The sequence below is a fragment of the Carcharodon carcharias genome, chromosome 9, assembly GCF_017639515.1.
Source record: "Carcharodon carcharias isolate sCarCar2 chromosome 9, sCarCar2.pri, whole genome shotgun sequence".
Classification (NCBI taxonomy): domain Eukaryota; kingdom Metazoa; phylum Chordata; class Chondrichthyes; order Lamniformes; family Lamnidae; genus Carcharodon; species Carcharodon carcharias.
In genome coordinates this window covers 86,296,628-86,322,814 of record NC_054475.1, presented here as the reverse complement: position 1 = coordinate 86,322,814, position 26,187 = coordinate 86,296,628, and the positions used below count along the sequence as shown (strand labels likewise).

The 26,187-nt window shown below is 42.7% G+C and overlaps 1 pseudogene; it reads right to left on the bottom strand.

Annotated features, from left to right (window-relative positions):
* Window positions 1-570: 570 nt before the first annotated feature.
* Window positions 571-26,187, bottom strand: part of LOC121282439 — a 100,775-nt pseudogene continuing 75,158 nt past the window's right edge.

Here is a 26,187-nt window from a genome sequence, read left to right as displayed (position 1 = left end):
AGCTCTCCCCACAGTCTCTCTGAGGCAGCTCTCTGCCTCAGGGAGTGAAGATACGTGAAAAAAAATTTTACAATTAAAAATGTAATGAAACACGTCCCCTCATGTGGCTCTGTCACATGAGCAGAACATGTTATTAATGAAAAATTAAAGTATTTATTTTATTTTTACTTGCTTTTGGAAACCTCATCTGACCCATGGGAAAGTGCAAAGGCTATTTGGTTGGACGGGCAGTGAAAACTTTTATTTTAAATAACTTTTTAATGGCCTTAATAGGTGTTTTAATTGTTTGCAGGTGCGCTCCTGCTGATCAACGTCATCATGCGACATTTTACACTTGGTCAGGTAGGGCATGCGCCCGCCTGCCAAGCAAAAAGTTTTACCCATGGTCATTGTTAGATTTTTAATTCTAGATTTTTATTGAATTCAAATTTCACAATCTGTCGCGGTAGGATTCGAACCTGGGTCCAGTGACAATAATACTATGCCACAGCCTCCCCTTCCCACGAAATGGCCTTGTCCTGTGCTGTAACTATTCTATGATTCAATGATTCAAAATTTCTCCATCACTTTTCACATCTCAGGCAGAGTAAGAAGTTGCACATGGTTAAGGCCTTCTAGAGAAGCAAGATTCTTTCTGTACCTTTCCCCTCTGTGATATTCCAAGTGCGGACCCCAACCAGGAGCTGATGTGCGAGCGGCAGAAATTTTCTGTGGAAAGAAAAGTGAAACGTTTAAACATTTCTGCTGGATTTTTACCCACCATTAACATCCAACTGGAGAAACCCCATTCCTAATCAGATTATCCTGCAGTTTGTTCTAACAGTTGACAATTCACAAAATACCAAAAACTATTTAACCCATATGTTTATCACAGAGATGATACTCCCATGTCTATTAGGCTGTGTACTGGCAGTGAGATACACTGAAGCAGCATGTATTACATCTAAATAATCACTGTTAAAAATATTTTACTGCAGTCACTGCCACATCGATTAAAGCAGTGTTATTAAGTCAATTTCATCTCATTTGACAAAATAGCTACAACATCTAAACAATACCCATTTGATAGAGAACACATCACTAACTGATTCTAATGAGCTTTTACACATCTCCAGATCACTCATTCTGGGAAACATTATGCACTGATGGGTCTGTGGGAGCACATTCACAACATAGTCTCCAATGGCTCAAGGAGAAGCCCTACAAGAACCTACTGAAGAGCAAACAGGGATGGGAAATTAAAATACAAACTTTTCTCTCCAAAAAACAAAAGCTGTCTGAATGTAAACAGAACAGGGAAGGAGAGCATTTGAAAGAACAAGGTACGACAGGATATTTATAGTAAGGGAATAAATAGAGTGATGGAGCCATAATCTAAAATAGGTGATTTAACATAAAGTGAGAGGCAATCTGATTAAAAGTCATTTAAAATGTCTGTACAGCAATGCACACAGTGCGTGTAATAAAACAGGGGAGTTGGAGGATCACTCATTGGGAGGAACCAGAGATGGTTGGGATCATTTAGAAACAGCTATGGAAAACTGGGAATTAAACATTGCAGGATAAAACATATTTAAAAAGATAAGAGATGGAATAAGGGGAGATGGAGTAGCTGTGCTTGTTCAGGATAGCAGAATGACGGTCGAAAAAAAGGGACATAACTATTGGCAAGACAGAAATAGGATCCAAATGATAGAGATAACAGTTAATAAAGGATCGATTACACTAATTTATTGACTGCGTAATAGTGGGTGGGAGATGGAGGAAGAAATGTGCAGAAAAATTAGAGTTGAGTAAGAACATATATTAATAATCATGGGGGATTTCAACCTGTCTGATATTAATTGAAAAGAAGAGATAGATTGGGGGATACGTGGATAGAGCTCTTACATTGTGTACAGGGCTGTTTTTAACCCAAAATATAAAGAAAACCCAACATGGGAAGATTTCTCATTGGATCAATTAATGGGGAATGTTCCAGAGTAGTTAAGGGATGTAAAAGTAGGTGAACATCTGGGCAATAATATAATTCACTTTAAGATGACCATAGGGAAGGGCATAAGTCTGAGGAAAAACAGGTTAATAGATTGGAAGAAAACTGATTTTGATTGGCTGAGTCTAGAACTTGGGGAAATGAAATGACCACCAATATTGTGAAACAACGATGCAGAATATCAAAGGGAGACATTCAAAACAGTGACCGACAGTGCAGGGGAAATAGATTTGACTAAAAGGAGAGGTCAAACTAAACACCAGTGAGATACCATGGTTGAATAAAGACCAAAGGGAACAATTGAGGGTGAGGAAAGATTACATTATGGGCACAGACAGCAGGGTAAGAGAGAACATGAAGAGATTAGGAGAGAAGTCAAAAGCACAATTAGGTAGGTATAGGAATATTAGAAATATAGTATAGGAATATTAGGAAGGAAGGAATAATGAAATTAAATTATTGTTAAACATAAAGCAAAATAGTAAAATATTTTACAGTCATATCAATAAAAGGAAATCTGTACTGGAATGGGACCATTAAGAGATAGGCAGGAAAATATCACAGGTAACAATAGTGAATAATGGCAGAAATATTAAATAAGTACTTTGGTTTACCAGGGAGCTAGAGCAGGTGGATATGACATTGAATGACGAGTTGAGATAAGCAATGTGATGTGTATTTCAAATAAAAGAGGATATATTACATAAACTAAAGAAACTCAGAGGATAAAACCCCAGGGGCAGAATTTTCCATTAGTCGGGCGGGCGGGCCTGACCCAATTGCGGGCGGGCAAGGAGCCGAACGCCGCCAGTGACAAGGGGCTGCACCGCCATTTTATGTGGGCGGGCCAATTAAGGCCCACCCAGCATGACATCTGCCGAGAAGCACTATGCGCTCCCTGTGCTGGCAGGGGAATCCCTAAAATTGAGAGTGCGCTCTTTCGCGCATGCGCACAAAAGAGCGCACTCATCTCCCTGAGGCTAAGTGCATCCTCAGGGAAATCACCTCGACTTTTAAAAATATTAAAAAAAGAGAAAAGGAAAATCCCTTACAAGTCCCTTCAGGTGACAATGTCACATGAGATGGGACATGTTCATAATTTACATTACAACTTTATTACAATGTTTAAAACCCTACAGGAAACCTCATCCCACTGCTGGATGAGGTTTCATGTTTTTTCTAGTTGCTGCCGGAGTTCCTGGCCGACCCACCAACCTTAAGGTTGGACGGACAGGTCCCTTAATTGCTTAATTGATCCTGTCAATGGTCTCAAGTGGCCATTGACTGTTTGGCGGCCCGCAGCTGATTTTGCTGCACCCCTGCCTTCCTGAGAATTTAAATAGGGCACGGTGATGTTGGGGGTTCCACCCGACGTCATTCCACGTCATTTTATGTGCCGGCAAGTGGACCCTGCCCGCCCGCCCCTGCTCGCTGACGGTAAAATTCTGCCCCTGGTCCGATGGATTGCATCAAGATGTTTTAAAATAATCTAGGGAAGAAATTACAGAGGCCTAATCACTACACATACTTAATAATTTATCAGAAAAAGGGTACTGCCAGAGCACTGGCTTATAACTAATGTAATTCTTGTATTTACAAGGTGGGTTGCAGAACATGCCCAGGAAATTATAGATGAATCAGCTTAACATCAGTGGTAGGAAAAGTAACAGTATTCTTACTAAAGGAGGGAATAGAGGAACATGTAGAAATGAAAAATATTATAATAAATAGCATGGATTTTAAAAGAGGAAATGTTGCTTGACCTACATTATTGATTTTTTTGAGGATGCAAGTGCGAGGGTAGACAATGGTAATGTAGTAGATGTAATTTATCTGGATTTTCATTAAGCCATTGATAAGCTGCCCCAAAATGGGAATAAAGTCAGAGAATGTGAACAAATGGCAGAATGGATTATGATACCAAATTGAGGGTCTAGTCAACACTGAGAAGGACTGCATCAAATTACATTAATAACCTTACAGAATGGGAAAATAATTGGCAAGTGAAATTCAACACAGATAAACGTGAGGTGGAACATTTTGGTAGGAAGAATAGGGAGGTCACTTATTAATCAGAAGGTACAAATCTTTGTGGGGTAGCAGAACAAAGGGTTCTCTGAGTACAAATATACCAAACACAAAAAATTGTGCCACAGGTTAGCAAGGCCATAAAAGGCTAACAAAGTGCAAAGCTTTATTTCTAGAGAGATAGAATTGAAAATTAGGGAAGTTATGCTAAACAGTATTGAACCTTATTCAAACCATAATTAGAGGACTGTGTGCAGTTCTAGACACCATATTATGAAAGGGATACAAAGGAAGATACAGAGACGATTTACAAGTGTGAAACGGAAGGATTAACAGGTTGGGTCTTGTGCCCTTATCCCACGCCGGTGAAAATTGCAGAGCCAAAAGTGGGGGTGAGCGGGTTGGAGCAGGTATCCCAGATTTGGATCCCACCTGCCATTCTTAAATGGCCCCAGGGTCGTTCTGAATCTATGAAAATTTGGGTCATTGTTTTCAATTCCATCCATGACCTTACCCGTCCCTATCTCTGTAATCCCCTCCAGCTCAACAACCCTCTGAGACATCTACGCTCCTCCAATTCTGGCCTCTTGAGTGGTCCTGATTTGAATTACTCCACCTTTGGTGATCATGTCCTCAGCAGTCAAGGCTCTCAGTTCTGGAATTTCCCCTATATCTCTCCACTTCTCTTTCGTCCTTTACAGCACTTTTTGAAGTTGACCTGTTCAACCAAGGTTTTGGTCATCTGCCCTGTATCTCCTTATGTGGCTCAGTGTCAGATTTTGCTTTATAACACTCCTGTAATGTGTTTTGGGATGGTTTATTACAATAGGGGTGCAATATAAATACAACTTGCAGTTGTTGTAAAATGAGCGATTGGGAGAACTGCACAAAAGTTGTGTTCCCTATGGCTGGATTTTCCGCACCTATCCGCCTGCCTCCAGGATCTTCCGGTTCCGCCGCAAGTCAATGGGCTTCTGGCTGGGGCACAGCCTCACCCATGGCGGGTCCCACTCGCAACGGGGCCGGAAAATCCCGGCCCTAATCTTTAAGAGATTTCCTTACCTGGCACAAGGTGGAGCCCTCAGCTTGGACAACTCTCACAATAGCGATAATGGGGATCCACATAATACAGAAGATTATTATACACCAGCCGAGTGCTGTTGCCCAGACAGGGTACTCAACAGGTCCATATGTTGGCGGTCCAAATGTTGCTAAGGACCAGATTAAGATTACCTGAGTGAAAGAAATGTAGAAAATAAGATTAGAAACACAATGAGACAGACTACCTGCACATAATAACATTCAGCTTAGATCATTAAAAGATATAACATCTTCTTACTGCCAACAAACATGGAGAGATAATAACCCAACACACTCTCCACCACAGCCAGAAGAGCCAATTCTTTTCCCCAATCATCATCTCAATGTCCTTGATGAATCTGTTTACCCCTGTGAACAACAAGAAAGCAGAGACACAAACACTTGGTTTGTCCAGTCTTCAGGGCAGTTTACGGTAGAAGTTCATCTTGTACTGGGTATCACTAATGAACAGGTTGAATCAGAGAAAGGATCACTCAGGACTTCACACAGGAGGAGTAAGTTGTTCCCTGTCATCAACCTGATTACCTGTGAAGATAAATATGACAGCGCTGGAGATCCCGTCCTATTGGTCCATCTGTCTTAATTGTTGGAAGAAACCAGTAACTGACTGAGTCGAGTGGCAAACTGTTAAACTCAGGGTGAAGCTGTTTGAACAACATTCCCATCGGCAATTAACAGGAAAATGGATGCAGCAAAACTGACTCCAATAACAAGCAACTGTAGCCCAGCAAGAACCAGGGGATCTGTGATAAAGGATACAAAATATTGTGTCTGTCTTATTTTGGCTTATGGGACTAAACGGGGGAAAAGCTTTGACAATTCAGGAGAGAACTTGAATTCCCATCATCTTCGGAAGTGAGGGACAATCTTCATCATGTACATTTTCATGTTTTTTCTGAAATACTTTATAATGTAATTATTTAGGTTGTTTCAGTATTTTTCCTGTTTTACTACCATAGACCCTGCTTAGACCAATGAGTTCCAGCAGAGCAATTGTAATGAGAATCCACCCAGTACAGAAATAATCCAGTAAATTTAACCAGTAAATCCCAGCCTAAAATTAAATGGAAAATTAGAATATGTTACTTGGGAAAACCCTAACAATCAAAATGGAGATTGACGGGATACAAAAAATTTACTTCCTATAAGTGTCTAAATACCCAATTCTAACTTCTCTGCTCTGTTTTTTTTTACTTCCCTCAAGTTCTGGAATCAATTGTGCTGCTTTTCTCTGTACCCTTTTAAGAACTAAATATTCTTTCTGAAGTAAGGAGATCAAAATTGTATGTAGTACTCCAGACGTGATCTCACTCGAGTGATTGGTAGAGTTGATTCTCTAGGCAACTTTTCTTGGTGGAAACGTTGAACTTTATTTACAAGACAGCAGCAGCAGCTACATGTGTGCACCTAACTTTATAACTAAAGAAGAATTTCCTCCAGGAAGTTCCTCACGGTGCAAGCTGATTGGTTTACACAGATCATGTCATCTTACAACACAGGATTATTCTTAAAGTCATAGTCCTATGTTTATCAAAACCATAATTACGACATTCGCCCCCACCACCCCCTTCAACTTTTCTGTATATTTTGTATTTACAAGGATATTTATCTCATGACATTACAATATTTACACAGGTCATGAAATTTCAAGTTCAGTCTTTCAGGTGGTTTCCTGATCTGTGTGGAACCTCACAGCTCCACGACTTCTGAATTTGGTGTAGGAACCATAGTCTCTGGAACCACATTAACATCAGGTACCTCATTAGGCACAGGCAGCTCAGTATCATCTACTCCCACAGAGACCTCGAGCATGACTGTCCTTGGTTGAACAACTTCAACAGGAACCACAGGTTCAACAATGGCCACAGGTGGAACATCATTTTGTTGGGGTAGCTCCCTTCTTAAATGATCCATATGCTTATGGGTGATCCGGCCCCCCCACTTCTACATGGTAAGACAATGGTCCGGTCCCGGTGCTTATTTTACCAGGTAACCGCTTCGGTTCTCCACCGAAATTCTTTACACATACTGCTTCTCCAACAGTAAAGTGTCACTCATGACTATGGAAATCATGTGTCGCTTTTTGGTTCCCTTGACTTTTCTCCCCAGCTTTCAAATTGGGAAGTATCAGGCTTAGTCTTGTTTGAAGATGACACCTCATCAGTAACTCTGCAGATGTTGCACCTGTAATAGTGTTTAATTTAATCTCTTCCAACCAATCATGACCTAGAAGATTTGGTCCTTCACCTTCCACCACCATCACCAATAGTTGTGCAGTTTGGTGTTGGTGTCTATAATAAACAGCTACACTGGTAAATACCATTTACTTGGATTTCTTGGCCTGTATATGTTTCCAACTTGGCAGAAGTTTGTTTCAAATATAATTGTTGAGCACCTATCAGATATTTAAATAAAGTGTGCTTTCCTACTTCAGTGGAAGAAGCACCAGTGTCTACTTTCATTTTTTAGGGTCTTCCATTCACCTGTAACATGACAATGATTGACTCTGCCTTCCCAACTTTAACATTGAATAAAGAATAAATGTCAGAATTGGTCTTTTCTAGTTCTTCCATAATATATACTTTATTTGACTGTGTTTTGTTGCCTGGAAGCCTATTTTAATCTCGCTTTGCAATGTTTCAATATGTGTCCTCTTTTGTGACAAAAATAGCACTCCACCTCTTTAAATTAGCAATCGGTAGGAGTATGATTGTTTCCACAAATACTTAGGAGAATCGCTCTCCTCTTTTCCTCCCCTGTGATTCAGTTGGCTTGTAAATAGAACCCAAGGCATTCTACATATTGATTCCAGTCATCTGTGGCTGGCTCAAAGGGATCGATTCTGCCAAACTGTGGCACCTTGGATGAGTATATCTTCCTTTCTTTTTAATTATCTTAGATACTCACAATTGCTTGGCGGATCTGATTTATCCTCACTGGCAGTTTGTTATACAGTTGATTGTCCAGGTAATGTTTCTTGGTGGAAACATTGAACTTTATTTACAAGACAGCTACAGAAGCTACATGTGTGCACCCAGCCCTATAACTAAAGAAGAACACCCTCCTAGAGGTTCCCCGTACTGCAAACTGATTGGTTTACACAGATCATGTGACCTTGCAGCACAGGTTTATTCCTAAAGTTACAGCCCTATGTTTATCAAAACTATAATTACTACAGTTATGTTCCTTGTGTATCTCAACATGATGTATTGATTGAGAACATTGCTCAAGGGTTAAAATGGACAGTAGCAACATAGATACAAAATTTGTTGAGTGACAGGAAACAGAGAGAAATGGTTAATGGATGTTTTCCGAGCTGGTGGAGTTCCCTAGAGGTTTGTATTGGGACCCTTGCTTTCCCTGATAAATATTAATGATCTATGCCTTGGTGTACAGGGAACAATTTCAGAAGTTACACTTGGGAGCATTGTAAACTTTGAGGAGGACAGTGTAGGACTCCAAAGGGATGTAGACAAGTTGGTGGAAAGGGCCAACAGGTTGCAGAATGACGTTCAATGCAGAGAAATGTGAGATGATACATTTTGGTAGGAAGAACATGGAGAGACAACATAAAATAAAGGGTACAAATCAAAAGAGGGTGCAGGGTCAGAGGGAGCTGGGCAAATATGTGCATAAGCCATTAAAGATACCAGGAAAGGTTGAGAGTGCAATTATTAAAGCATACAGTATCCTCGGCTTTAGTAATAGGGGCATAGAGTACAAGAGCAAAGAGGTTATGTTGAACTTGTAGAAGACACTAGTTAGACCTCAGCTGGACGATTGCTTACAATTCTAGGTGCCACATTTTAGGGAGGATGTGAAGGCATTGGAGAGAGTGCAGAAGAGGTTCCAGGGATGAGGAACATCAGTTATGAAGTAAGATTGGAGAAGTTGGGACTCTTTTCCTTGAAGAAAAGAAAGCTGAGAGGAGATTTGATAGAGGTATTCAAAATTGTGTGGAGCCTGGACAGAGTAGATAGGGAGAAACTATTTCCACTCATGAAAAGATCAAGAACAAAAGGGCACAGATTGGAAGTAATCGGCAAAATAAGTAAAACGTGACATGAGAAAAAAACCTTTTTCATACAGTGTGTGGTTCAGGTCTGTAATTCACTGCCTGAGAGTGTGGTGGAGGCGGGTTCAATCGAGGCATTCAAGAGGGAATTAGAAGATTATTTAAAAAAGAAACAATCTGCAGGGTTACGGAGAGAAAGCAGGAGAATGGTGCTAGGTGAAATGCTCATTCGGAGAGCCGGTGCAGACACATTAGGCTGAATGGCCACCCTCTGCACTGTAACAATTCTGTGATTCTGTGATTGTGCAAAGATAGAACCATAGAACCATAGAACACTACAGCACAGAAAACAGGCCATTCGGCCCTTCTAGTCTGTGGCGAAATAGTATTCCGCTAATCCCATTGACCTGCACCCAGTCCATAAACCTCCAGACCTCTCCCATCCATGTATCTATCCAATTTATTCTTAAAACTTAAGAGTGAGCCCACATTTACCATGTCAGATGGCAGCTCATTCCACACTCTCACCACTCTCTGAGTGAAGAAATTCCCCCTAATGTTCCCCCCAAACCTTTCCCCTTTCACCCTAAAGCCATGTCCTCTTGTGTTTATCTCTCCTAATATAAGTGGAAAGAGCCTACTCACATTTACTCTGTCTATACCCCTCATAATTTTGTAAACTTCTATCAAATCTCCCCTCATCCTTCTACACTTCAAGGAATAAAGTCCTAACCTGTTTAATCTTTTCCTGTAACGCAACTCCTTAAGACCCGGCAACATCCTAGTAAATCTTCTCTGCACTCTTTCAATCTTACTGATATCCTTCCTGTAGTTAGGCGACCAGAACTACACACAATACTCCAAAGTTGGCCTCATGACGAGTCCTTGATAGTACCCCCCCACCACCAAGTTCTCTCTCTTTTCCCAAAACCTCAACTAGATTCCCAATTAATACATACTCCACAATAACCTTCCCTCTGCTGAATCTCACAATATTACATTTCCCTTTATTAAATGGCAATTACCATTTCTGACCTCACTGAAATACTGTCACGTTACCATGGTTACGTGAGTAAATGCAATCGCTAATTTGGAGATCATGGATGAGGAAGGCCATTCAGTCCATCTTTTTTCAACAATTAAAGGTTTGCTCCCATACTACCATTGTTGGATCTGATTATTTCTTCAATAATTCCAAAGCTTTAGCCTCCCTTGCTCAATGAGGAAATTAGTTCCACAAGTAGATCACTCTTTGTGTGTTGAAGAATTTCCTGATGTCAGCTCTAAAATGACCTTCCTTAGTTTGAGGCCATGCTCCCTAGTTCCATAGTTTATTTACTTCTAACATCTTTAGCAAAATTATAGCCTTCTATAGGATCACCTCTCAGGTGCCCGATCTCCAGGCTGAGACATCCAATTTCTCCAGTCTTTCCTCATAACTCAAAACCCTGACACTGGGGATCAGCCATGTGGCTCTTCTCACCAGACCCTGCAAGGTTTGAATGTCTGTCTCTCTTGTTTGGAAGAACTGGATGCAGTGGTCAATTTGGGATCTGACCAGAGCACTGAAAAGTTTGATGATCACCTCCTCTGATTTATATTCTACTGTTGTGGTGAGGTAGTTGAACATATTTTTTGACTTTGTTGCTGCTGGTCTCAAGAAACTCAATGCAATCCTTGAGAAAGCAGTCCACGCCATTGGCACCCCATCCAGGACCTTAAACATCCACTCCCGCCACAACAACAGGTTCATTCGAAAGCACCTTCAAAAACAAGGGCACTTGGCACATGGAAATAACACTACACAAAGCAAAATACTGCAGGTGCTGGAAAGCTGAAATGAAAACAGAAAATCCTGGAAATACACAACAGGGCAGACAGCTTCTGTGGAGAGAGAAATAGAATTAACATTTCAGGTCGTGGTGACCCTTTGTCAGAACCTGGAAAGATAGAAATGTAATAGATTTTCAGTAAGTTATGTTGGGAGAGGAAGAACAAAAGGGATGGTCTATGATGGGGCAGAAAGTGGGAGAGGTTAAATGATGAAAGGCTCCATGGCGATGGGTGAAGTAAAGGATACAATGGGATATAGATCGTTTGGAGACTAGGGCGGAGAAATGGCAGATGGAGTTTAATCCGGACAAATGCGAGATAATGCATTATGGAAGGTCTAATACAGGTAGGAATTATACTGTAAATGGCAGAACCCTTAAGTGCATCGATGGGCAGAGGGATCTGGGAGTCAAGTCCACAGGTCACTGAAAATGGCAACGCAGGTGGATAAGGTAGTCAGAAAAGCATATGGCATGCTTGCCTTCATCAGCACGGATATTGAGTATAAAAGCTGGGAAATCATGCTGCAGCTGTATAGAACCTTGGTTAGGCCACACTTGGAATATTGTGTGCAATTCTGGTTGCCACATTACCAGAAGGATATGGAGGTGTTGGGGAGGGTGCAGAGGAGGTTTACAAGGATACTGCCTGATCTGGAGGTTATTAACTATGAGGACAGGTTGGAGAAACTTGGATTGTTCTCACCAGAGTGACGAAAATTGAGGGGCAACTTGATAGAAGTTTACAAAATTATGAGTGGCATGGGCAGAGTAGATAGTCAGAAGCTTTTTCCCAGGGTGGAAGAGTCAATTACGAGGGGACATAGATTTAAGGTGAGAGGAGAAAACTTTAGAGGAGATGTGCAGGGCAAGTGTTTTACACAGAGGGTAGTGAGTATCTGGAAGTCGCTGCCAGAGGAGGTAGTGGAAGCAGATATGATAGTGGTGTTTAAGAGGCAGCTTGACAAATACATGAATAGAATGGGAATAGAGGGATATGGACCCCAGAAGTGCAAAATGTTTTAGTATGACAAACAATATGATCTGTGCAGGCTGAAGGGCCTGTTCCTGTGCTGTACTTTTCTTTGTTTTTTGTTTCTAAAGAAACAAAAGATGTGTCCAGGTCAGGTGTGAGTGGCTGGATAGCAGCCGTCTGAATGCAAAGTAAAGGAATAAAGAAAGAAACTAGAAAAAAAGAACCAGAAAAAGACATGAAACAAAATGAAGGCAGAGGTTATGACCTAAAAGTTGTTGAGCTCGATGTTCAGTCCAGAAGGCTGTAGAGTGTCAAGTTGAAAGATGAGGTGCAGTTGCTCGAGTTTGCATTGAGCTTCATTGGAACGCTGGAGTAAGCCAAAGACTGAAAGATCAGAGAGGGGGCAAAGTGCAGAATTAAAGTGATAAGCTACAGGAAGCTCAGGGTCATGCTGGCAGACTGAATGGATGTGTTCTGCAAAGTGATCACCCATTGTAGAGGAGACCACACAGTTAGCAGTGAATACAATATACTAAATTGAAAGAAGTACCAGTAAATCGCTGCCTCACTTGGAAGGAATGTTTGGGACCTTGGATGATGAGAAGGGAGGAGGTAAAAGGGCAGACGTTGCATCTCTTACACTTGCATGGAAAGGTGCTGTGGTAAAAGGGTGGCATGTTTGGGGTAACCAGAGTGGACCAGAGTGTCACAGTGGAAACATTTCTTCAGAACACTGAAAAGGAAAGGCAAGGGAAGATGTGTTTTGTGGTGGTGTCATGCTGGAGGTGGCAGAAATGGCTGAGGATGATCCATTGAATAGAAAAGTTGGTGGGTGGAAGTTAAGGACAAGAGAAATCCTATCATAGTTCAGGGAGGAAGGGGATGGTGAGAGCATAATTGAGTGAAATAGGTCAGGTACAGTGGAGGATCCTGTCAATCATGGTGGGGGTGGTGGTGGGTGGTGGGTATGGGGGAGATCCATGGTTGAGGAAAAAGGTGTTTCAGAAGTGCTGGAATGTTGCATCATCTGAACAGATGTAACAGATGCAGAGCTTCGGAGATTGGAAAAGAGTCTGAACACAAAGCCAAGTTTGAAGAAATGGAGTCGAGGTGGCTGTGGGAGTCCTTGGTGAATATTGGTTGATAGTCTATCCCCAGAAATCGGAACAGAAAAGTCAAAAAAGTCAGAAGAGTAGAGATGGATCAGGTGAAGGCGAGAGGAGGATGGAAACTGGAAACAAAGTCAATGAAAGTTTCCAGTTCATGGTTAGAGCAGGAGGCAGTACTGATACAGTCACCAATATTGTTCCTGCCCTTCGGCCTATCACAGCCCATCCCTTTAGATCTTTCTTTCCCTGCTACTTGGTGAAAACCTATTACATCTTTATCTTTGCTCAGTTCTGATTAAAGGTCATCATTGACTGGAAACATTAACTTTGCTATATCCACAGATGCTGCCTAACCTGCTGAGTATTTCCAACAATTAATGCTGGCCTTGTCGGTGAGGCCCACATCTCATGAATGAATAAGAAAAAAATCTATGTTAGTGGGACATGTTTAGTGTTGAGTTTAATACAATTCCTCAGTCCTATTCTGTTTCTTTCTCAGCGCTTTCAACATCGTTTATGAAGTGTGTTTGCCAACTTCAGTGTTCACTGTCTCCATCACAATGATTGTCTCTGCTTCACAGTTCCCTTCTCTAGTCTGTCTATACAATCACCATCCAGCATTGGGGATCTACCTGCTTTAAGTCCAATTAGGTTTAATACATGAAGCAGTCATTGATTTTACTTGGGGGTTATCTTTGTCTGGAGAGGGTTTGTTGTTCATATGGAAACATAGCAAGGACAACATACCTGTATTACATAAATAAGGCCCAGGAAATAAAATAACAAACTCCAATTGTCAGATAAAGGCGTTTTGATTGTAGAATCGTAGGGAACTGGTCCACCAGTGTTGTTATAATTGTTTCTGATGAAAGAAAAAGTTCAAACATGATCAGTAATTAATGAAAAAGGTGCACAGTCCCAGAGAATCCCACCACTAGAGAGATTGAAGCCCTGCAGACCAGAGGAGCTAATGAGGACAGATTCCTACATCCATAGACGGAATCGTACAAGACCTGTGTTTGAGAAATGAAGGTAGGAGCAGGAGGGAAATCCCAAAGGTCACTGTCAGGTGCACAGGCCAGTGTGTTCCTGCCTCCAGCCAATCCTGTCAGTGGCAGGTGAGCAACAGAAGCAGCAAGTCATGTATTAGTGGCAATTAACGGAGAACTTGGGGCCAGATTGGAAAAGCAGCCGGCATCTTGTGGTGATAGATGGGATGCACATTGCGGGCGAAACCTAGCAGATCCCAGGTGGTAGCCTTCTGGTGGCAACCAGGGGTTCAGTGAGGCCTCCTTTATTTATCACCCCATCCCCTCCCCACATTGCCCCAACAGAACTGCTTAAACCACAGGGACACAATGATGGTCTGCCAGTTGTGGCCACAAATAATTTTAACAATTTCATACATCTTTCCAGGATTTTTGGAACTGCCATATCCAGGCAAGTGGATGGAATTTCACCACACTCCTGATTTGAGCCTTGAAGGTGGTATAAAAGGTTTTGGGAGTCAGGAGTTGAGTTATTCACCACTGAATTCCAACCCTTTAGCTTGTTCATGTAGCCACTGTGCTTATGTGGCCAGTCCAGTTATGCTTCTGATCAATGATGACCCCCCACGGATGTTGATGGTTGGTACTGGACATTAACGTAGATGGTTAGATTCTCTTTTTTTGGAGATGATCGTTGTAGGGTAACGGGTTAATGGCTATGTTAAAGAGATCATGATGCTATTAATAATGTAAGTGTGACATCAAGGGTGATATAACCAAGGGGATCCGAGAGAGAAAGTCAGCTCAAGTCTGAATGTTGCCCGTGTCTTGTTGTATGTGTGCATACGTTATTTCATTATAAGTAGAGTTACAAGTGGATTTCAACACTGTGCTACCATTAGCAAACAACCCCATTTCTGACCTTATGATTTAGAGAAGGTTATTGAGGAAGCAATTGATGAAGCAGCTGAAGGTAATTTGACCTTGGACACTACCCTGAGAAAATTTGCTTTATTTGCTTTTGGTATGTGAGCTTCAGTGACAAGACCAGCATTTATTGCCCATCCTTAATTGGCCTTGTGAAGGTGCTGCTAAGTCACAAATAGCATTCATGCAACTGCCAGGTGATGATTACTTCGTGGAATCTTCCCAGATTTGCACTGAGTGTGGTAACGGGTGAGAAAATGGATGTGTTAGCCACCGGCCAAAATGGCGGCTTTGCTCACCGTATCATCGCAGTCCCGCCTCATTAATCAAGCATTAATTAAACATGCCATTTCAATGGCAGGCGGGCTCTGATTCGCCCGCCACACCTCAACTTGCCTCTTCATCATGCCAGGTGCCACATTTAAACTGTAGCTGCAAGCATACCTCTCACTGCTCCCACCCAGGACATCGCCCCGAAAGGCAAGAAAACTGCAGCACCCACCCCCCCACCCCCCCCACCCCCGGATTTAGTGGCGCATCCCTTGAATGCCTTTTGGACACCGTGGAGGCCCGCCATGGTGTCCTCTACCCTGCTTTGGCTCCAGGAGGATCACTTTAGCTTGGTAGGCGGTGACAGTGGTGCTCAGTGCCAATGCTGCATAGAAGAGGTTGGCCACCCAATGCAGATAGAGGATGAATGATCTCATCTGTGCTGCCAGTGTATGCAATCATCTCACCACTAAACCCACATTCAAGCCCATCACACAGTCACTGGTATGTTATTCACTACCAGAACATCGGACGTCACTCACTCTCTCGCACGCAGCCTCACATCTCCACCTGGCCTCATCTCCTCCGGAGACTGGCTCCTCAGCCTTCACCATCTTAAGGTCACTTGCACAGACCAACTTGTGCCCCACCACACACCCTGGGATACCCTCCTTCCCCAGTACAGCCCTCACCCTGCAGCCTCTTCCCTTGCCTGAGGCCACTTCTCCCTTTTCCAAAAGAAAGCCCCAGCCCTGCAGCCATTGAAGAGCCACGCCCGCCTTATGGCTGGTCTGGTAGATAGAGACTGGCCCCAGAGCTCCCCCTAAAAATGATGTGATGCTGTCTGTCAAGCCTGGTGCTAATGACTGTGATTGCTGCCTGAAGCAAGGTAGGCAAACAAACCTTGAAGTCCCAAGTGAAGTGGAGCTTTCCAGGTGCATTTCGCTTACGTACAGTTGTCAAACATTGCACGCCAACTTGCTCGGATGGTCCAGTGTGGGCAGATGATCCGGCGAGTTGGGCTTATAATGATATGCAGATGTATTGCAATAGGGTTCCCAATGTCCGACGGCGGGAGACGCGGCCCTCCATTGATGGGTAGAGCGGACTATTGCACACTGGTTTCACAACGTTGTGAAACAGATTTTTGGCATTCTCGCTATATTGTCCACTCACGCTGCTGAACACACTTGACGCCAGTGGGCACGGAAAATTCTGTCCTTAGTCTATGAGTGACTTGAGATGGTCGGTATGTAATTTTCTAAATTCTATTTATTTACACTATTTACAAGACTTCATATAGCAAGTACATGGTTGAGGGGACACAGACTGTTCCACATCTTGCTAATGTACCATTAACCCATTATTCTACAATGATCATCTGCAACAAGAGAATATCCAACCATCTCCCTTGACATTCAATGGTATTAGGTTCATTCTCTCCACCTCCATCTACCATTCCCTCTACCTCTACCACCAGCACAAAGTGGCAACAGTGTGTACAATCCACAAGATGCACTGCAGCAACTTGCCATGGTTCCTATGACAACACATTCCAAACCCACAATCTCTATCACTTAGAAGGACAAGGGCAGTAGATGCATGGAAACACCACCGCTTGCAAGTTTGCTTCCAAGCCACACATCATCCTCCCTTGGAACTCTTGTTGTCGTTCCTTCAGTGTCAGTACGTCAAAATACTGGAGGTCCCTCCCTAACACCTTTGTGGGCATGCCTACACTATATGGACTGCAGCAGCTCACACCATCAGGTGAGTGACGGGGTACTGAACCTCCTGAGAGCTGTTGGAGCTGCATTTATCCAGGCAAGTGGACCGTATTCCATCATACTCCTAACTTGCAGCTTGTTGATGGTGGACAGGCTTTGGGGAATCAAAAGTTGAGTTACTCATCTCAGAATTCTTACCCTCTGACTCTGTTTCTACCACCTTTTGAAGATGAGAGTTCCAAAGGCTCTCAACCCTCAGAGAAAAAAAGAAATCTCCTCATCTCTGTATCTTTGTCATTGCCACAGTACTTCCATGGCTGGACAATAGTAATGCTCAGGTTATTGATACTGGATAGTCAACATTGATAATGCATTGAAGGTTATAGGGACTTGGGATTTCTCTGGTTGAAAATGTTCACTGCCTGGCACTTGAGTGGCATCCATGCTTCTTGCCATTTATCAGCCCAAGCCTGAATGGTGTCCATGTCTTGCTGCATGTAGACCCGTGCGAGTCAGATCTGAGGATTTGTGAATAGTAATAGACTAATACCTGGAATGGGTGGGTTCACTTATGAGGAAAGATTGGACAGGCTGGGCTTGTACCCACTGGAGTTTAGAAGAGTAAGAGGCAACTTCATTGAAACATATAAGATCCTGAGGAGTCTTGACAGGGTCAATGTGTTGAGGATGTTTCCTCTTGTGTAAGAAATTAGAACGAGGGGTTGCCCATTTAAGACAAGAGATGAGGAGGATTTTTTTCTTTCAGAGGGTTGAATGACTTTGGAATTCCCTTTCTCAAAAGGTGGTGGAAACAGCGTATTTGAATATTTTTAAGGCAGAGGTAGGTAGATTCTTGGTAAGCAAAGGGGTGAAAGGTTATTGGTGTAGGCAGGAATGTGGAATTGAGGTTTCAATTAGATCAGCCATGATCTTATTGAATGGCGGAGTAGGCTTAAGGGACCAAATGGCCTACTTCTAATTTGTATGTTTATATGTTCTGAATATTGAACACCAACAAATGTCCCCACTTCTGTTCAGTACAAGGTTAACATCAGAAGCATACATGATGCTGATGTAATAATGATGTCACACCACATGACTGGGTAGTAAGCGAGATCTTGAAGCAAGCAGAAGGCCTTATCTTGTGTGGAAGTACAAGTGTGTAAAATTTGTTGTACATAATTAGAGTGATAGTCATAGAGGTCTACAGCACAGAAAAAGGCCCTTTGAGTCTGCACCAGCCAAACAAGTATCTAACTATTCTAGTCCCATTTTCCAGCACTAGGCCCAAGGAATGAACTTGATCCCCTGGTCCCCTGGTCTACAAGACCACTGAGCTACAGAGCCAGCCGCCTGGCTTTTCTGGTTAAAAAAACTATAGACTCGAGCATGATACTGTTGGGAGATGAGACAATCCAAAAACCCCGTTTAAACCACTACCACACAGAAAACACAGTGGCAGTGAATGAAAGACACAGCAAAGACTGAAAGAAGCTACAGGGCTAGCAATAAAAGGGAACTTCAAAGGAAGGACAAAAGAAAAAATTCCAAGATTCACCAAGATGTCAGAACATCGTGGGACCAACAAAGACAAGCTGTGACATAGACATCAGTGAGCACAGGCCTGAAACAGCAAGCAGCAGTGGAGAAGCAGAATCAAACACAAGAACAATTCCAGGTCTCAACAAAAGCACGGAAAGCACCCTACCACTCCCAGAACCATTTCAGAGTGCGGGAGGCCCGTTGCAGGGCCAGAAATGGAATGACTGGAGAAAAGTTTCACAATGTACAGAACTGCTTCAGGATTACATCAGAAAGACCAGGTCAGTACTTTACTTTATGTTTTAGGAACTGTCGCTGATGACATGATAGCAAGACAAGGGGCTAATGAGACTTCAGCTTCTTATGAAGAACTCATGCAAGCTTTTGACATTGATTTCAACTTCTCTCGCAACTTAAAAATTGAGAGGGCTAAAATTAATAGAAGAAAACAAAGGCTAGGTAAAAGCATGGATTTGATTATCAATCATCTCTATAGGCTGGCAAGGAACTGGGCTTCTGGAATTTTAAAAGACAAGCTAATTCATGACAGACCAGGGTATCAGATCTCTTGCAGACAAGGGAGGATCTAACGCTGATGAAATCAGTGCAGATCGCAAGACAAATGGAACTCAGAAAACAGAATTGGGTGTTTATTCAAATGGAAGGAGAGGTCCCATGGAGACAATTGACCAAGACCCTTCAATTCATAGGCCATAAAATGGAAAGCGCACTGGAGCCTAAGCCTGCCAAAACGTAGGAAAGCTTGTCAACCACCATTTCAAAATGTCTCCGGTGTGGCGGGAACATGCTGCAGAAATGAGAAGAATGTGCAGGAGGGAGAGCAGAGTTCCACAACTGTGGAAAAATAGGTTAATTTAAAACTGTTCATGGCTGAAGAACACTAACTACCTGTAAAAAGAGGGAGAAAAATTTAAAGCAGAGCCACAGACAAGAAGTGGAAGACCCACAAAAACAGAAATTAATCTTCCTACGGGAACTAAATGACACCGAAAACAAGGACTCGTGTTAACAGGAACAAGGGTTTCTATTTTATCAGATGAAGTGAAATGGCCCAGATTACATTGTAACCCTCATCTGTTAAATTACAAAGCCCTCAGGGGACTAGACTAAAAGTGAGAGTCCAGCTCATGGTGAAGCTGAAATATAGAGATAGAGAAATCCTCGAACCTCTCCATATCATTCAAAATCAATAATGTTCTCTACTAAGCAGAAAAGCCTGCCTAAAACTGAAATTAATCTGTAAAGTGGATGAAGTTGCTGATGGGAATTACATTCTGAAATAAATTCCCAAAATTGTTTACAGGGCTGGGAGCCCTGATTATGAGCTGATGCTAAACCAATTTGCCTCTTTACCCTGAGGAAAGTCCCTCACTCACTCTTGGGCAAAGTCAAGGTTGAATTAGAAAAGATGCAGCAGCGAGGGGCTATCTCGCTGGTCACCATGTCAACAAAATGCTGTTCAGTTATGGTTATGATCGCAAAACCAAAGGGCTTCATAAGGGTCTGCGTGGGTTTAACTCAGCTAAATAAATCAGTGGAACATGAGATCCACCCAATGGCCTCAGTGGACAAGAGCCTGGCAAAATTAGCCAAGAATACTTAATTTACCAAAATGGATGTGAAGAGTGGATTTTGGCAGTTGCCTCCAGGCAAAGAATCGAGATTGCTGACAATATTTAGATCGCCCTTTGGAATCACGACCGTTCCAGAAATTTTCCAGCAAAAAATGTCCAACAGTTTAGAAGGCATGGAAGGAGTAATATGTCATATGGAAAATATACTCATACACGGGTCCAAAGGAGAGAAGCATGACCGCAGGGTCAGAGCAGTTCTGAGAACCTTGCAGGATACAGGCCTAACACTGAATGAAAATGTGAGTTTGATACATTACAACTCAGACTTACTGACCATAGTTGTGGTGGATACGTTGTCTACAGGTCTGGGGCAGTACCACTTCAAGTGCAAAAAGGTGGCTAGCATAGACTACTCTACTATTCTTCCAGATCACTGGCAGAAATAGACCAATGAACAATTTCTACCAACGGTAGAAAAAGAAGCTTTGGCAACAGCAGGGGCGTGTGCAAAGTTTTCAGTTTATGTTATGGGATTGCATTTCAAAACTGTAACAGAACATAAACCACTCAACATGAAAGAGGTTGCAAAATTGCTGCCCAGAATCTAGCAGTTCAGGTTAAGATTGATGAGATGTGATTTCATTACAGAGTATGGAGAAAGAAAACGTCAAACAACAGCAGACACACTGTCACGATTATCATCAGAAGGAACTGAAGAAGAGGATTTTGACTTCATCGAGAGGTTGAAGTATATACGTCCTTAATCACTCAGCACCTACCAACTCCTGCGAGAAAGTTGCAGGAAATAAAGCAAAGGCAACAACAGCATGAAGAATCTCTCTAAATCCGAGAATATTGTCTGGAAGGATGGTTAGACTATATCCCCAGTAACGCGATATAACACCAATATTTTGATCAGCGCAAGCACCTCACAGAATTCATTCTGTACAGATACATCCTGTGTCCTTACTACACTTAAGGCAGACTTTTATGGCCCTATCGCGGTGGGGGCAGGACTGGAAAATACAGCGAACTGTTCAAAAGTACATTGAGTTCGGCAGGGCCAGAAAATCCCGCCAGCTGGAGGGGCTGTAAGATTCCATCCTGAGAGTTTCTTCCAAGTGTTCATTAGGGAAGAATACTGCTTCAACAGCTAAGGGAGGGTGGTAAGTCATAATCAACTGGTTTCCTCGTCCATGTTTGACCTGATGCTATGAGACTTCATGATGTCCAGAGTCAATGTTGAGGACTCCCAGGGACAATATCTCCAGGCTATATACCATTGTGCCACCACCCCAGGGATGGTGATGGAGGAGTCTGGGACATTGGCTGTAGTTATGATTTGGTGAATATGACTATGTCAGACTCTTGCTCCACTAGTCTGTGAGAAAGCTCTTCCAAAGGTTCATGCATGGCACTCTGCACGGTCGACTGGGCAGAGTATGCCTTTGCCATTTCCAGAGCATCGGTCAATGTCAGGTGGTTCGTTCAGTTTTATTCTTATCATAGCGGTGGCTTGCTCATCCATTTCAGAGCACAGTTCAGAGTCAACCTCATTGCTTTGGGTCTGGAGTTTCATGTAGGCCTCACCTACATGGTGACAGATTTCCTTCCTTAAAAGAGCATTCTATGCCAGATGGATTTTTCCGGAAATCCAATAGCTTCACGGACACCATTACTGAAGCCAGTGTTTTATTCCAGGTTTATTTAATTGACTGAATTCCTCGGCTGCTGAGGTGAGGTTTGAATACATGTCTCTGGGTCACCTAACCAGGTCTCTGGACTAGCCCAGTAACATGATCACAATGTCACCGTTTCTCAATGCATTTGAGCTAATCCTATTTCTGTTCCTCTGCTGTGTGGGAAACAGCTCAGGATGTACCTCAAACTGTATAATGATTATCGTCAGACACCTGGAGCTGCAACACCTGGGCAAAGACTGAGAAAAATGATGCTGAACCATGTTGGAAAATGGACATGGGGAGGGAATATAACCTGAACAGTGAGATTGAAAATCCCTATGATAAAAATCAAACAGGAATTCTATTCTGATATCTTCCAGATGCAGAGGTGACATTTACCTGGATATTCCTTTAATGCAGCTGTTAACACATTGAATTTAAACAGGTTGATGCTCCATTAGACAGCGAGCAGAGAGTTGCCACAAAGAAACATTACTCATTCACAGACATCACCAGCAGTAATTCTTGAACCTACATTATAAACATATTGAGGTCTGGACTTCTGTGGAGTGACAATCAGAGTCAGATTGCCACTCTGCTGCTACTTTCTTACCTGAATTTTTTTTCAATCTTAAATCACCCGACCTTACAAATCAGGCCGGGTGAGATCTATGCAGAGCAGTACATTCCTGAGGCCTTCAGTCGAGGGCTGCAGAGTCAGATATAAGGAGGCCACACCACCTTTCACAGCACTTTATAAGAGAGTCATATTTTAAAATGTTTCCTTTTACCTACAGTGAAATAGAATGTCCTGAATAGTGGGATCATACTAATGTCTGCCCAGAGACAAGCCCATGAGATTGGTTGTCCCGGGTAAAGAGACCCAGGCTGAAACTTATTGAAAATCAAATGATAGGTTTCACATCTTGGCAAAAGAGGGGCAGCTGGTTTTCTGGGCAGAGACACTTAGACTTGAAGACCCAAAATGGAGACAGAAACAGCTGCAGCTGTGAAAAGCAGAGGAAAAGACTTTTTTTGTGGAGAAGGCTGGTAAGAACTGGGTCTCTCTGTGCTATGAGATGGGATTTGTGGATAATTAAGGGTCAAGAAGTTGCTGATGGTTGCCTTGCTACTGGAAGCCAGTTCAGGGATATGCAGAAGGCTGAGTGAAAGGACTTCCAAAGGACGTTGGAAGGCTCACCCTGGTGAGGCAGGGAGAAGGCAAAGCTGGAAAGAAAGTATGGGACTTAATCTTCCAGGCTACATATCTGCTGTATGAGTGTAGTGTAACATACAAACAGGTTGTAAAGTATTTTGATTGTGTTAATTAATTAATGTGAAAGTAAGTTTTCATTAGTCTGGTGTATTAGTTGCCTGTTAAGTAATGTTTAGTATATTTTAATTTTAGTTTGTTTGCTACAGTACAAGTCTCACAACATGAAATCTTGTCATGCAATTCTTTCCATCGGCTTCTGAATAATTTGTACCTTTTTTTAAAAAGTTGCTGGTCTCTACCAGCATAATAAGAAGTGGCAATTAAAGTGTTAAAATCAAAAGTACTTACTCACTTAATTGTCACACTTAAGTTGCTGCTGTGTTTAATGGACAATTACTATGCAAGTTCTTAAAAATAATGGAGAGTTGAAGTGTAAGGTACCTTGAAGTGCAAAGTAAAGTGTGAAGTGGCATAAATCAACCAGTAATTTCCAACCCTACATTATAAACTTAATAATTTAGATAACTTACTTTTATAAAAGTAGAAAGAGATTGGTTAAATTAAGTAACTTCATTCTTACCTATACTTGCAAACTGAGTGTCGAGTCCCAGAGTCACCAACATGATGAAAAATAAAATGGACCATAAAGTTGTCCATGGCAACTGTGCAAGAGCATCTGGGTAGGCAACGAAAGCCAAACCAAAACCTAAATATAAGTGAAATGGTTAAATTAATGGTCCCGACAATAGACACAGGCTGCCAAATTTGGCTTCATAACACTGTAGGTGGAAAATGGAAACTCAAAAAATGTGTGCCGGCTTGCACTTAATAAATGCAGAATGGGCAGATTGTGTCATCAAATGGTCTGGAACACTCATCTGACACAGGGTCTGCCATTTGTACCCCACAGGTCCAGTTAACAGCCTCTCATAATCACTCGCAACAGAACATATATTCAGCTGGATAAGCGCAAGCTCCCAACACTGCTGCTATTTATAGGGCTAACCGTGGAGCTGCTTTTGACTTTCTTTTGGGGGCGCAGAGTTAATGGAAGGAAGAAGGATAGTGTTGACTGTTATTGGAGTTTCCTAAACTCTTTGGATTTCCAAGGATCGGCTCTGGATTTTGATAAGGGGCTCAGAGGAGTTGGAAGGCCTGTCAGGAGACAGCCTGTTTCAGTAATGGGGCTATAGTTGCCGTACCTGTTAGGCTGCAGTGTGACTTGGAGATGGAGCACAGGCAGCACAGAGGGGGATCTGTGCACAGAGGGAAGAGGAGAACAGTTAATAGAAGGCCGCACCCAGCAATGGTCTTCAGGGGGCTCGTCTCCTACCTCCACCTCAACTGGGAACAGTGTCTGAGGCGCATACGTTTCACCAAGAAGGTGTGACTGAACTGAACCACCTCCTACCATGCGAGCTGCAGCTGTACAGCCGAGTGAGGAGAGAGCTGCCACTGGCCATAATGATCACTGTATCTCTAAGTTTCTACAACAACTGATCCTTTCAGGATGGAGCAGGAGACATTAGTAACATTTCACAGTTCACCATCCATCACTGCATTAGGGAGATGACACAGACTCTGTACACAGGAGAGGGGTATTTATCATATTCTCACTTACCATAGGGAAATAGGAGGAGAGAGCACACGGCTTCCCCAGTGATGTGAGATTCCCATGGTTCAGGGTGTGATCGACTCCAAACACATAGCTCTGCGGGTTCTCCATGTTAGCGGAGAGATGCACTGAAACCACAAGGAATATCATCTCAATGAAGGTGCAGCTGGAGTGTGAACAATGCCCAGAAGATTCCTCTGTGAATTTCCTGGCAGCAGCAAACCTTCCCTTTCTGGCTCACCATGAGGAACCAGAGCCTGGCTGCTGGGTGGCAGGGTTACCCACATTGCACCTGACTCATGACTCCCTCTGGCACTCGACCACATGATGACACCATGCCTACAATGAAAGCCATGCAGTCACCAGGAACATTGTGAAGCAAACCATCAGTATCCTAAAACAACAGTTCCACTGACTGGACCACTCTGGGGGCAAAATCCATGGTGGTCTGCTGCGTCCTTCACAAATTGCTACCAGGACATCAGAGGTACCTTAGCAAAAGCAGGAGAAGGAGGCGGAGGAGGAAAAGGAGGATGGATGGAGGTATCTGATACCCTTCACTCTGGATGGGCTATCCCCAAGCAGCTCCTTAGACCTCAGTTCTCCTGAGATTTAACTCCCAAACCACAGTTACTGCACCATCCCCCACTTCTCAATCCATCTTCTATGTAATATCACAGTGTCCTCTTAGCCAACATCCTGAAGTAAAAGCGACCAACAAAAAGAAAATATCCCAAAAAAAACTTAATCCAGCAACAATTCCAATAATGTATAAAAAGCTGAACTTTCATTTAGTGCATTTCCCTCATGCCTTTCTCAAGGGTGTCCTTTGCCTATAGATACCCACCCTCTCCATCATTCCCCTGTGCCTTTCTCAATCCTGCAATCAGTCACAGAATTATTACAGCGCAGGAGGCGGTGATTCGGCCCATTGTGTCTGCACTGGCTCTCCAAATGAGCATTTCACCTGATGCCATTCCCCTGCTTTCTCCATATGACTCTGTATGTTCTTCCTTTTCAGATAATAGGCTAATTCCCTTTTGAATGCTTCAATTCAACCTGCCTCCACCACACTCTCAGGCACAGCATTCCAGATCCATAACCACTCAATGCGTGAATTTTTTTTCTTGTATTACTTTTTCTTTTTTTGCCAATTACATTAAATCTGTGCCCTCTCATTCTCGATCTTTTCATGATTGGGAACAGTTGCTTCCCATTTACTCTGTCCAGACTCCATATGAATTTGAATACCTCTATCAGATCTCCTCCCAGCCTCTTTACTCCAGTGAAAACAATCATAACTTCTCCAATTGATCTTCATAACTGAAGTTCCTCATAATCTGGAACCGAGGTCTGAATCTCTTCTGCACTCACTCCATTGCCTTCACTTCCTTCCTAAAGTGCGGCACCCTGAACTATACACAATGCTCCAGTTGAGGCTAAACCAGTGTCTTATACAAGTTGAAAATAACCTCCTTGTTCTTATATTCTATGCCTATATTAATAAAGAATTGGATACTGTATGCTTTACTAACCACTACCTCAACCAGTCTTGCCAACTTCTTCTGAT